Source organism: Macaca fascicularis, chromosome 9, assembly GCF_037993035.2.
Source record: "Macaca fascicularis isolate 582-1 chromosome 9, T2T-MFA8v1.1".
Taxonomy (NCBI): domain Eukaryota; kingdom Metazoa; phylum Chordata; class Mammalia; order Primates; family Cercopithecidae; genus Macaca; species Macaca fascicularis.
Window position 1 is genome coordinate 27,222,721 of NC_088383.1, and position 13,569 is coordinate 27,236,289.

Genomic DNA, 13,569 nt, shown 5'->3' on the forward strand with positions numbered 1-13,569 from the left:
GTTTTACATGGATTTTCAACTGTGCAGCACTTTGGTACCCCTAAAACCTAGCATTGTTCTGTTACAGTAGGTAGCTAGTCAGGCATGAGCAGGGTAGGAGAGGGCTCCCCTCACCCCCTACCAGGAATGTCAGGCGACTATGAGGTGATGGTCAGGGGATTGTTAACTGTCTCTCTAAAATAATAATTGATCGCAGACGGCACCAGGGAAAGGCAGTCTCCCGATAGATAGAAACACCTGAAACTGGTGATCAGCATCTTCTGGATAAGATCTCAGGAGTTGGGCGAGTGGGCTCAAGCATGTGCACTAAGAGGTAAAATGGTGGAGTTTAACTGGCAAATGACCTTCCAGGAACATTTGACTGGTAAGGGAAGAACATGTCAAGTGAGCATGCATACAACTCCAGTAAACACACTGCGCATGCTCATCTCCCAAGTGCTGGCAGGCCACTGCTTACGTGGACAGCCCACCCCATGGGAATAATCGGGAGGAGGAACACAAGACCCTGAAGCATGTCAGTGTGTAACGCCCCAAGTCAAAAGTCAAACAGCGCGCTTCTCTCAAGTCACCCGCTTGGCCCTCTTCCAAGGGTACTTTACTTTCTTTTGTTACTGCTCTAAAGTTTTCTAATAAACTTTCACTCCTGCTCTAAAGCTTGCCTCAATCTCTTCAGTTGCCTTATGCCCCTCAGTTGAATTCTTGCTTTTGAGGAGGCAAGAAATCAGGTCGCTACAGACCCATATGGTTTCACCAAAGCTAACATACTCTGGTGCCATGTCTCAGATATATTCTGCTGCTAGTAGCTCAAAGGCCAATTGTATTTTCTTTCCCAACTTAGCTCAGAAGTCTTCCTGCACCCATTCTTTTCTTCAGCTGATCAGTTCCCCAAATTATAGCCAGAGTGATTTTCCTGAAGCATAAATCCCATCATTTGCCAGCTTAAAATATTATTTAATATATTCTCATTGTTCTTAGGATGAGAAAATAATTCTTGGCGTACTCCACTGACCCAACATGGTTTGCCCTTACTGACCTTACCTCTAACCAGACCTTCCATAACTCCAATCATACCGGTTTCCATTCAGTTTCCAATCCCTCTGCCACTCCCTTACTCCCACCCCATTTCCCAGCCCACTCATCAGCAAAAGCTATTGGTTCTACTGTGCTAGGTGTTTTTTCTGTTTGTTTTTTTGTTTTTGTTTTTTTAAATAGTCTTGCTCTGTTGCCCAGGCTGGAGTACAGTGACATCATCATAGCTCACTGCAGATTTGAACTCCTAGGCTCAAGCAATCCTCCTGCCTCAGTCTCCCAAGCAACTGGAACCACAGGCATAAGCCACCATGCCCAGCTAATTTTTTCACCCATTTTTGTAGAGACAGGGTCTTGCTACGTTGCCCAGGCTAGTCTTGAACTCATGGCCTCAAGTAATCCTCCCATCTTGGCCTCCCAAAGCACTGATATTACAGGCACGAGCAACTGTGCCAAGCCTTGGTTTTATTTTGAAAACTATATCTTGATTCCAAACTCTTCTCACCATCTCTACTGTTAGAATATTAATAAAGCTACTATCATCTTTCATCTGGACTATGACCACAGCCTCTGAGCAATCTCTCTTCTCTTGCTTCAATCGATTTTCCAAACAATCACCAACTGGCAGGATGGCTTATTGCTTAAGTCAAATCCTGCACTCAGTTGCTAAATACATTCCAGTAGCCCCCCATTGCAATTAGAATAAAACCTGAAGTTCTCAACACTGGCTACAAGGTTCTGCTTGTTCTGGTTCCTGCTTACCTGTCTGTCCCCATCCACTATCGCTGCCCTACTCTTTAAGAACATTCCAGGCACACTGGCCTGCCTTCTTTTGAACTTCCTGTGTTCCTATCTCAACCCCTCTTCTTGCTCTTCCTTCTCTTAGAATCCTTTCCCAAGTTTCTGAATGGCTGCCCCTTCTCATTACTTTGTAAAGAGGTAATCTGATCCTTGACCACTTTCCCTGCCCCACGAAAGTCATTCTCATTGTTTGATTTTACATTCTATGTGGCACTTACAACTCTGCTCAGAACCTTCCACTGGCTTTCCATCTCACTCACATCAAATTCTCTTCCACAGCTCCCAAATAACACAAAATCTGGGCACCATTTCCTCTTTGATCCCATCTCCTATCTGTCCCTCCCATCTCATTCTGCTCAGCCGTACTAACTTTCTTGGTGTTTTTCCAATATCTTAAGTGCTCTTCTAACTCAGGGTCTTTGAATGTGCTGTTCCTTCGGCCTGGAATATTCCCATCTAAGAACCCAATGTGGATTAATCTCTCATGCCATTTAGATCTAGCTCAAGTGTCACTTATCAGACAGAAACACCAGTTTCAGGTGTTTCTATCTATTGGGAGACTGCCTTTCCCTGGTGCTATATTAATTAGGATAAATAAATAATATATTTTCTCTCCTTATGATTTTATTAATAATAGTTTCTTTTCTCTAGCTTATTTTATTATGAAAATACAGTATTTAATACATATAATATGTGTTAATCGACTATGTTATCTGTAAGGCTAATAATTGGCTATGTCCAATTATTATTTTAGAGATAACAACCGCTTGATCATCACCTGATGGTCACCTGACATTCCTGGTAGGGGATGAGGGGAGCCCTCTCCTGCCCTGCTCATGCCTGACTAGCTACCTACTGTAACAGAACAATGCCAGGTTTCAGGAGTACCAAACTACCGCACAGTTGAAAATTCATGTATAATTTTGACTCCCCCAAAACTTAACCACGAATAGCCTACTGTTGACCAGAAGCCTTACTGATAGCATAAACAGTCAATTAACACATATTATATATATTTAAATAAATACTGTATTTTTACAATAAAGAAAGCTACAGAAAAGAAACTTATCAAGAAAATCATAAGAGAAATTTTATATTCTATTTATTTATTTATCATTTATTTACCCTAATATAGCCACTCCATCACCGTGCCCATCACTCTCTGTCCCTCAGCTTTTAACTTTCCTCAAAAACACTTACATTCCTTGACATGTTAAATATTAATTTGTTTATTGTCTGCTGTCTACCAAATAGAACGCACCATGCATGAGAGCAGAAATTGTTCCCTCTATTTTCATTGTTCTTAGAAGTGTAGGTGCTTAGGAAACAGTTTCTCATTAAATAAATGACAGAACTATTTGAAATTGCCTAATTAACACATGCGTCTAATTTCTTTCTTTGTATCTCCACCACCTTCCCCGACATATAAGCCTTTGAAAACACAGCTGTAAAGGAGAAGAGGAGGGTTATTCAACCGCATTTACAAATCATAACTGATTTTAACTTCCGTATTTTCAGATCTCTCCAGCAACTTTCTCTCAGGAAACTCCACTCCCAACTGACAGGTGCTATTTCCAGCCAGTCCTTTGCTATTGCAAATAGTGAGTCCATGAGTGCCCTGTGCCGTGTGCGTTACTTATTTTCATCAGCAGATCTTCGTTTTTACACTCTTGGAAGTGGGATGACGGGGTCAAAAGGCGAATCCATACATAAGTTAAATAGATACTGCTCAATTCTCTTCCACGAGGTTCAGACCATTTTGGATTTCTACGAGCAATGCATGATAGTGCCATTCCTCTACACCCCGGCCCGCCAACTGAGCGTGTTTAAACGTGGGGAGGACGGAAGAGGGTGAGGTTACCAACCTGATGGCTGAGAAAGGGCCTCTGCCCAGTGTGCCCTTCCTCCACTCCCACCCGAGAGACAGCTGAACTCCGGGCCGGGACGCGCGTGTTGCCAGTCTAGCCCTGCACCACGTCCCCTGAGGGCGGGCTGCAGGCGGCCGGGAAGCCTTGCACAATCGGCCCAAAAGAGGAAGCCCAGAAAGTGCTAAAGTAAACACTTAGGCAGACCGTTGCAACATAAATCGGCCTCTCAGTCTTTGGTGGAACCATCACTTGGCCCCAAGTCCCTTAGTCCCTCTTGCATCTAGGCTGCAAAATGGGTCCATTCGCCAGGAGACGCTCCTGAGAGAAGGGCGTGCGCGGCTCAGGTAGGGGAGGGATGAGAGAGGAAGGCGCAACGTTTCCCAGAATTTTAAAAAAAAAAAAAAATCCCTTCAAAGTTGTTGTGTAGTAGGGGTGGGCTGGGGGATAGAAAATCAGGCGCAGACTCCAAGAGTTGGAGAAAGCAGCCCCTAACTCGGAGTCCTGTACACGAATGCTTGTCTGTCCCACCGTCTCTAACCAGGGGCCCTCCTTGCACCTCGGAGCAAAGCAGCTCGGATAGCGCCACACGTCTGCGCGCTGCGTGGGAAGGGCAGGGCTGACAGCACTTCCTGCCCGGGGTAGCGACCTGGAGCCCGGGTGCGGCCGTCTGCACCGCACTTCGCTTTCCCCGCCAGAGTCCCGCCGCCTTCCCGCGCCCCGCCGCGCCTGGCAGAGCAGTCGAGGTAAGTGGCGCTCCGGGTCCCGGGAGCCCTGGGAGCGCCAGCACGGGCCCCTCGGGGCTGTAAGGAACCCGTTCGTCAAGCCCATGGGGTCCGATGCCGGGCGCTGCTCCAGGCTCTGGCCTCGTGAACGCGCGCCCCCCGGCGTGGCCCTCGAGCACAGCGGGTCCCCAGGGTCCCCTCCGCTGATCTCCACACTGGACTCGGCTCGCGAGGGTCGGGGTGTGGGGGTTTGGGGTTCGGGCTTGCCTTTTCCCGAGCTATTGCATCAGATTTGACAGATTTCCTGCCCAGGAAATTGCTGCAAGGTCAAACGGGGAACTGCTATGAGCTCTTGCACGTCCAGCAGGTCAGCAGGTCAGCAGGTCCAGGAGCCCTAATCTACCCTAATCTGGAGGGATTCTTGAGGGGCCTTTTCGGGCACTGTAGATTAAATGCCAGCCGTGTGAGAATTTGAGTGTGGCTCGCCGTCTGATGCATTTTAGAGAGTTTCCTTCCTCTAAAACTTTTGGACAACTCTTTCTTCTTTTTAAAAACAACATTTTCCCCTGAATTATTCTCGTTTTCATTTTAAAATACCATAAAGGTAGATTTGGACACAAGGCATAAGTTTCGTAATTTGGCTTGAAATGGATATTCAGAGGGCCTTTTATAGAATGAAGGAAACGAACTAGGGTGTCCCGTTGGCTCCAAGAATCTCTGCGCAGGTGTTCCGCCAAAGACCTAGCCTGGTGTACCTCTTACTTTCCTTCCAGGAAGATATTTCTTAGCATTCATACCTCTGTGGAACGTGAAATGTGTTTCCTAGAGCCACTCAGGGCACAGCGGTACAAAAAGAACTTTTCATGCGATCCTTAACGAGACGAAGTACTAGAGGAAAGTAACGGAAGAAAAAGGCCCCTTAGTTTATTACGCCTCGAGATGTTTTTTTCTGGTGGCATAACGTGGTTTAAACAAAGGCGCTGGTACTAGCTAGTATTCTTTTTAAAATCTGGGTCTCCAGACAGAAATTTCAGAAAAGAAAAGTTTGTCGTTTTTCATAAACCTAGAGCAGCGATTTTCCCTCTGGCCTCACTGGAATAATGGATGGCACATGGGCCAGGACGATGATGCTGGCTGGCGAAATTAGCAAGGATCTGCTGAGAAATACTTTGTAACGTCTTCTAGTGGCATTTCCTGTCTGCTCAACATGTGTTGTGAAAGGTCTAAGAAATTTAACTTCATCCTTAAACTATTAATAATGTGTGTCCTTAAACTATTAATAATGACTGAAACTATTAATTCCTGAACTATTAATAATTACTCATGTTTGTGTCTTTTCTTAGCACTTGGGAGACCTGGGTTCTGGCTCTTATATCTGCCCCAACTAGATAAGGATTATCTTGATTAACTTGCATGACTTCTCCCTGGACTTCAGATAACATCAGTAAAATGAGATGATTGGACTACATTATGTCTGTCCTTAAAATAGCAATTGAGGAGTTGCTATAATTCTTTGAACTGGTCCCAACTGGAATACTGGCAACATTAGAATTGCTGATAATGAATTTTTTTAAAATGGAGAAAATAATTATAATCGTGATAACAGATTTTCTTACATTCTGAAATATCAACATCTTTGAGGTCTTTTGTTTCTGAGAAGTTCCTGTAAAAGCACAGTCAATATCTGGCCTATAGATAAAAAGGCAAACTTTCGTCTTATTTGAAAACTGAGATAAGAAAGAGCCCAAACTTGAACAGGTCAATATAATATTTTGAAATCCTTCAATTGCCATTTCTCAAGAAATATAACTTTGTAATAAGAATTACTTTATGGCATTACTTTAAATCTTAAACACAATACTTACTAGATTTTATAGTATTTATTACATTTTTTGTATTTTTATATCCTAAGAATGTTCTCCAGTTATCCATTATTGATTTGCCCTTTTTCACTCATCAATGAAAGTTTTAAATAGTTCCATATTAATATTAGAATGAGCTACTTCTAAAGTTCATTGCCATAAATGTCTGTTTGATATGCCACTTTGAATTTTCTTTAAGCCATCTTACTTTCAAAGAGCATTATTATTTTCATTTACTTCTAATTCTCTTCAATTTTATTTTAATTATTTTTAATTAATTATTTTAATTAAAACATTTTAGTGAGTCCACAAATCTTATAATAAATTGTCTGCCTGCCAGAGCCTATTGGACCACAATCATTACAATTTTATAGGACCTCATGAGTTTATTTTATGGGGACTAGAGTGATCTTAGGAATTCTCACCTCAAAATACAACAATTTTTATTAACACGACTGGTATTTTCTCAGTATGAAAATGTATGCGTGTGTTTTATGTCACTGATGTCATCTAAGAGGCAAGTCACTTAAAGCTTAAGCATTTATTATAAACTCGTGTACATAATAAATGCCAGACTTTAAGGTGTAAGGTTTCTACACTGGTTGCATGGGGATTTTTTAATATGTATCACACTTTTAATTATCATGAGAAACATGACTTTTAGAGAAAACTGCTAGATATCCGGAACAGTGATCATTAGATTTCTCTTGAAAAGAGAGAACTAGCCACATGAAGGAATACCTTTACACGTATACCCAGTTAAAGAGACTAGATTGTACCTGCAGTGTGGAAGGGCAGACCCTGAGGACTGCTTTGGGGGGCTGGAAGATGTGACCTGCCACCACTGCATCATCATTTCCTAGCCAGTTTGTGACTCCAAAATGAGGACTCTGAAGATGTTGACTAAATATGCAGAATATATTAATTTCACTGAGTGGTACCATGGAAATGTCACAAGCCCCTGAGATCCCATTGGCTCCACTGGTCCCAAACCTCAGGCATGAGCAAGCAGAGAGGTAACATTCTTATTATCCCACATATTCTGGAGCTTGATTCCATGACTCAGTTTTCAAACATTTCCTGAGCATTGACCATGAACTTGAATAATATTTTCTTTCTTCTCTGTCAACTCAGTTTTCTCTTTGATCATCATATAGTAATAGTAAATAATAATTATTATAATGTTTACTTATAAATGCTACCAGGCCCTGTACTAACTAATTTAGATGTGTCATCTTGTTAATCGTCATATCACGATGAAAGCACAGAAAGGGTAAGAAACTTACGCAGGAAGTAAGAAACAGAGCTGTTGTTTGAACTGGGCCATCTGATAGTAGCACCCATGAAAAAACCTGGGGCCTTTCCACAATGAGTTTATAGTCTGGAAGAGGAGATGTAACTAGATGTAAGAGGACATGTAGAATTCCATGTGGAACTAGAGTTGAGTGCTGTGGGACTACATATCGGGGTCCCTGGTCTCCCCCAACCAGGGTCAGGGGAGAAGAATGAATAGAAGGAAACCAAGAAATAACTTGTCTTGTTATTCTTGGGAAGACAAGACATTATAATCAACTTTGAAGTTATTATCTTTACATGTGTCTTGAAAAAAGAATCTGCTTTGTTAGCAATCGTGTGTTTTCATTTTTGTGTTTATTTTATTCTAATCCCATGTGACAGCCGGCTAGGTGGATTAAATCAACAAAGCAGTGAATTTAATATTTTTTTCTGATTCTGTTGGGGATCTGTTTTATTTAGTCTCATGTCATAGACCCATCAGTGAGATGGTTGTGGGCTGGGATGGGGGATACACGCTAAATCACCCGGCAATTGTGTTTCCGCAAACTGACAGGAAGGTTTGCATCCAGACAGCTACATCACATCAAACTGGAGAGAAATAAAAAATGATATTAGAGCAAGTGAATCATGACTAGATTCATTTCTTCCTTCACGTTTTATTATGAAATGTTTCATATCTACAAAAGATGATGTATACCTATAAATCATAGCAAATAATAATAAAGCCAACATCTAGGTACCTATCACCCAGCTTAAGAAGTAGAATATTTTCCAAGGCATTTCCTGGTCTCCTTCCAATAACATTTCCCCATTTCTCAGCTAGAGGTGATCATTCTTCTGAATGTGCTAATTTTTACAAAGCTTGTAGGAAGCCTGTACATACATTTGTAAAGGATGGTGTCAAACTGGGGATTAATGAACACTGGCATGGTAGACTGGTGTCAGGTTCCCCACCGACTCTGGGTGGTCACAAGTAGTGTGTGCTGTTCAGTAAAGACAGCTTACTTTAATTGAATAGCATAAAAACAACATGTATTAGAAATAGTTAATAGTAAGTACCACAGAAATTGTGCTACCTTAGACATTGATAAAGTGACCAAGAATCATCAGTAAATAACTATGATTTTTAAGTGGAATAAACAATATGTGGCTGGGCATGGTGGCTCACACCTGTGACCCCAGCACTTTGGGAGGCTGAGGCAGGAGGATCACTTGAGGTCAGGAGTTCAAGACCAGCCTGACCAATGTGGTAAAACCCTGTCTCTACTAAAACTACAAAAAAATTAGCCAGGTGTGGTGGTACATGCCTGTAATCCCAGCCACTCAGGAGGCTGACGCAGGAGAATCACTTGAACCTGGGAGGCAGAGACTGTAGTGAGCTAAGATTTTGCCATTGCACTCCAGCTGGGGCAACAAGAGTGAAACTCCATGTCCAAAAAAAAAAAGTAACTTATATGAGGAAAACAAATAAAGGAGGCAAAAAAAAAAAAAAAAAAAAAAAGAATATATAACCTAGGAAGTGATCACCACTATTTATTTACTTATTTATTCACTCATTCATTCATTTTTGAGACAGGGTCTAGGCTAGAGTGCAGTGGCATGATTAAGGCTCACTGCACCTTAACCTCCTGGGCTCAAGCAATCCTCCTGCCTCAGCCCCTCAGGTAGCTGGGATTGCAGGTGCGTGTTACCATGCCCAGCTAATTTTAAAAAGTTCTTTATAGAGACAGGGTCTCATTTTGTTACCCAGGCTGGTCTCGACCTCCTGGGCTCAAGTGATCCTTCCAACTTGGGCTCTCAAAGTCTTGGGATCACAGACATGAGCCACTGTGCGCGACCAGATCTCCAGTTTAAATACGATTCAATCATTTTCAGTCAAAAATGTTTGCTAAGCACTATGATAGATGCAAGCAATGTCAGTGAACAAGAGACAAAGATGTCTGCATTTATGGAGTTTGTATTCTGGTGGGCAGATACAGATGCTAATCAATAAGCATAATAAATAAGTCAATAATATAGGTATTAGTAAATGAAAAGCAAGGTGAAGTTGCAATATGAAATAAGGGGTCAGGCCGGGCCTCATTGAGAGGATTTCAGCAAAAGTTTGTAGGAGACAATGGAGTTAACCAAGTGGCTATCTGGGGGAACAGTGTTCCAAGCACAGGGAACAGTCAAGGCTGTAGGGCAGGGGCATATCTGGGGATTTGAGAAGCAACAAGAAGGTCCACGTAGTTAGAGGTAAATAAGCAAGGGAGAGAGAAATAGATGTGGTTGGAGAAGTATGAGAAAGGCAGGGAGATAGCAGATCATGTGGGGTTCCAGAGGCCATTATAAAACTTTGACTTTCACACCGAGTGAAATGGAGGGGCCATTGCAGGATTCTGAGAAGGCGAATAACATGATCTGACTTAAGGCTCACTCTGACTGCTCGAGAATAAACCTGGGGGAGCAGAGGTGAAAGCAAGGAACCCATGACAAAGCGTTGGATTCTGCGTATATTTTGAAGGTAGAGCCAACAAGATTTCCCAACAGAAGGAATGTGGGGGGTTTGAGAAAGTGGAGTCAAGGATGACTTCGAAGTCTGTGGCCTAAACAAGTGGAAGGATGAAATTGTCATCAACTAAAGTGGGCAAGTTGGAGGGTAGATGATTAGAAGTTCAATTCTAGATGTAGATATGAAGTATTGATTGGGAATATTGATGTGCTTATCGTATATAAGGTTAAGAGCAGGGTAACTATTTGAGAAGATACTGTTATTGCTCCTATTTTGCAAATTCGAAATGGCAGTTAAGGGAGTTCAGGAAATTTGCCCAAGGCTACACAGTTTAAGAAATGGGACATAGGCTGTGTGGTGGCTCAGGCCTGTAATCCCAACACTTTGGGAGGCTGAGGTGGGCGGATCATGAGATCAAGAGATCAAGACCATCCTGGCCAACATGGTGAAACCTCATCTCTACTAAAAATACAAAAATGAGCTGGGTGTGGTGGTGCACGCCTATAGTCCCAGCTACTTGGGAGGCTGAGGCAGGAGAATTGCTTGAAGCCAGGAGGTGGAGATTTCAGTGAGCCAAGATCACACCACTGCACTGCAGCCTGGTGACAGAGTTAGACTCTGTCCAAAAACAAAAAGGAAAGAAGAAAGGAAGGAAGGAAGGAAGGAAGGAAGGAAGGAAGGAAGGAAGGAAGGAAGGAAGGAAGGAAGGAAGGAAGGAAGGAAGGGAGGGAGGGAGGGAGGGAGGGAGGGAGGGAGGGAGGGAGGCAAGGGAGGGAGGGAGGGAGGGAGGGAAGGGAGGGAGGGAGAGAGGGAGGGAAGGGAGGGAGGGAGGGAGGGAAGGGAGAAAGAGAGAAGGAAAGAAGGAAAGAAAGAAAGAAAAAGAAAGAAAGAAAGAAACAAAGAAAGAAACAAAGAAAGACGGAAAGAAAAGGGGATATAAAACAAAGTCTTTGCAACCCTAAAACCTTTAATTATTCTTTCAAAACTTGGAGAAGGAGTTGACCAGAAATCTTTATTAGGTAGGTAAAATAAGAATATAGTTGGCTAATCAGCAATGTTCTACCTCCATAATAATCAAAACAATGGAAATTATTTTTGAGAAGTGGAAAGCAAGAAATGAATACTTAAAAGCCCCATCCATAAAATTTTTTAAATTGTTTTTAACCGAGATGAGGTCTTGCTATGTTGCCCAGGCTGGTCTCAAACTCCTGGGCTCAAGTGATCCTCCTGCATCAGCCTCCCAAAGGGCTATTACAGGCATAGGCCACCATGGCTGACCACATACATTCTTGACCTGTGATGTAGACATTATGAAATACAAGTCTTCCATGACTGTGCATTTTGAAAACAACATTCTGGAGAAGGGAGGACAGAGACCTTTCCCACAAAGAAGTTTTTTGTGCCTGGAGGTTTAAAATGTTCATATTTTCAAAATCCAAACCAGATTTGGAAGATAGGAATGTTTCCCCCTTACACAGCTGGATTTCAAATGGATTCAAGTGTTAGAGCAGGGCTAACAATTCTCTAGAAGCTGTTGAAGAATGTTGGATAACACTGTTAAGATATTTGGAAGTTGAAAGTGGTTAGGAAGTAACCAGCGATCAAGATAGCTGACATTTCATTTATCTTAGTTATTAACTGCTATCAAGCCAGTGTAATAACGAAATAGTAATATTCAGTAGAATGCTGCTAAAAGCTATTCATTACCACCTGGTAGACTGTTTTCCATGGGGCAGAAGTTCAGTCTTTCAAGTGTGTTTTTAGGATTTCATTTCAAAAAGAAAAGAACAAATTAGTTATGTGGGGGCAGAAGCGGGGAATCCCACAAAATCTTTTTCAGGTGATTTCACATCATATTATAGTGTATTATCACAATTAGGTTACTGAATCAGTAAATTTACCTAAGGCCACTGTTTTTATAGCATTGACAAACTCATGCATCTCTACTGATCACATAACATTCACAAGTGACAGGTAGGGCAATGAACTCATTAGGTTTTGGATGCAGTATTGTTTTCCTTTTAAGATAATGGCTTCCTTCTGATTAAATTTCATAAACGGTATGGCTTAGCAAACCAAGACTGTTTCTTCATGTGTTTACTCATTCTGTGGCGTTGTATTTCCCCTGTTGTAAGCAACACACAGGATTGAAGCTGCTTGGGCCATGAATGTGGGTAAGTGCTGTGCAGTGTGGTGAAAAGACAGCCATGAGACCACTGCAGAATGCCCAAGCTAAAATGAACAGTACTTATTGTTCCTCAAGACCGGGTTTATAGAGTGGGCCACAGTACTGAAACATACACTTCAACTGAATCAGACTCTGCTCAATGTAATATAATTGGAACTTTTTCCAGTTTCACCACACGTCTATTGATGGCCAACCCCACGCCAGTGTAGGGGGCATGTGTAACTAAAATAGGGTAAGATATGGCCCCCTTCCCAGTGTGGTGGCTCACACCTATAGTCCCAGCTACTTGGGAGGCTGAGGTAGGAGGATTGCTTGAGTCCAGCCGTTTGAGGCTGCAGTGAACTATGATCACGCCACTGCACTCCAGCTTGGGTGACTATCTATCTATCTATCTATCTATCTATCTATCTATCTATCTACCTGTCAATAAATTTAATATGTTTGAAATTAGACTTAACAGTAAAAATCAAGTGACATGTCAATAGATAGATAGATAGATAGATAGATAGATAGATAGATAGATAGATAGATAGATAGTCCCTACTCTCAAGAAGCTTCCAGTCTAGTGAGAAGGACAGGCATATAAAAAAAATACATGACAGTGCAGAATGTGCAATGTTTGATACAGAAATAATATGGTGCAGACAGTGATTATAGGGCAAATATTATCTGGGGATGATCAAGAGGTGCTTTGAGGGAGAAAGGTATAGACATGCCTTTCTAGGCCAGGCGTTGTGGCTCATACCTGTAATCCCAGCACTTTGGGAGGCCGAGGAGGACAGATCATGAGGTCAGGAGATTGAGACCATCCTGGCTAATACAGTGAAACCCCGTCTCTACTAAATAAAACACAAAAAAATTAGATGGGCATGGGGGTGGGCACCTGTAGTCCCAGCTACTCAGGAGGCTGAGGCAGGAGAATGGCGTGAACCCGGGAAGCGGAGCTTGCAGTGAGCCGAGGTCGCACCACTGCACTCCAGCCTGGGTGACAGAGTGAGATTGTGTCTCAAAAAGAAAAGAAAAGAAAAGAAAAGAAATGTCTTTCTATACCTTGTGGCCAAATAGAAGAAAGATACACCAGGCACCAGATTTGTAAAACACTTTAGCAGTGCTGAAGCATAAAATGCAGTGGGAAAGGAAACGGTGAGAATCTAATGTAACACAGAATGAGTAATATTCAGATTACATTCACACGATATGGTCCCCGCAACCCAACATACTTGAGTCAAATACTGAGGCACTTGCAATAACAGAACTGTAGCACTCTGGACCAGAGCTGTCCAGTAGAAATACAATGGAAATTACATGT

At 42.3% G+C, this 13,569-nt stretch overlaps 2 protein-coding genes across 10 annotated transcripts in view; one reads left to right on the forward strand and one right to left on the reverse strand.

The window, feature by feature from the left end:
• The window catches only part of LOC135965039 (uncharacterized), a 44,773-nt gene extending 40,980 nt beyond the window's left edge, over positions 1–3,793 (reverse strand). For all 4 annotated transcript variants that reach the window (XR_012417541.1, XR_010577879.2, XM_074001261.1 and 1 more), the window contains exon 1: positions 3,696–3,793. The gene's annotated coding sequence lies outside the window, so the exon portion shown is untranslated. The remainder of the gene's footprint in view (positions 1–3,695) is intronic.
• A 540-nt stretch (positions 3,794–4,333) lies between these two features.
• Positions 4,334–13,569, forward strand: part of APBB1IP (amyloid beta precursor protein binding family B member 1 interacting protein) — a 128,968-nt gene continuing 119,732 nt past the window's right edge. For all 6 annotated transcript variants that reach the window (XM_065520428.2, XM_074001257.1, XM_045399714.3 and 3 more), the window contains exon 1: positions 4,334–4,441. The gene's annotated coding sequence lies outside the window, so the exon portion shown is untranslated. The remainder of the gene's footprint in view (positions 4,442–13,569) is intronic.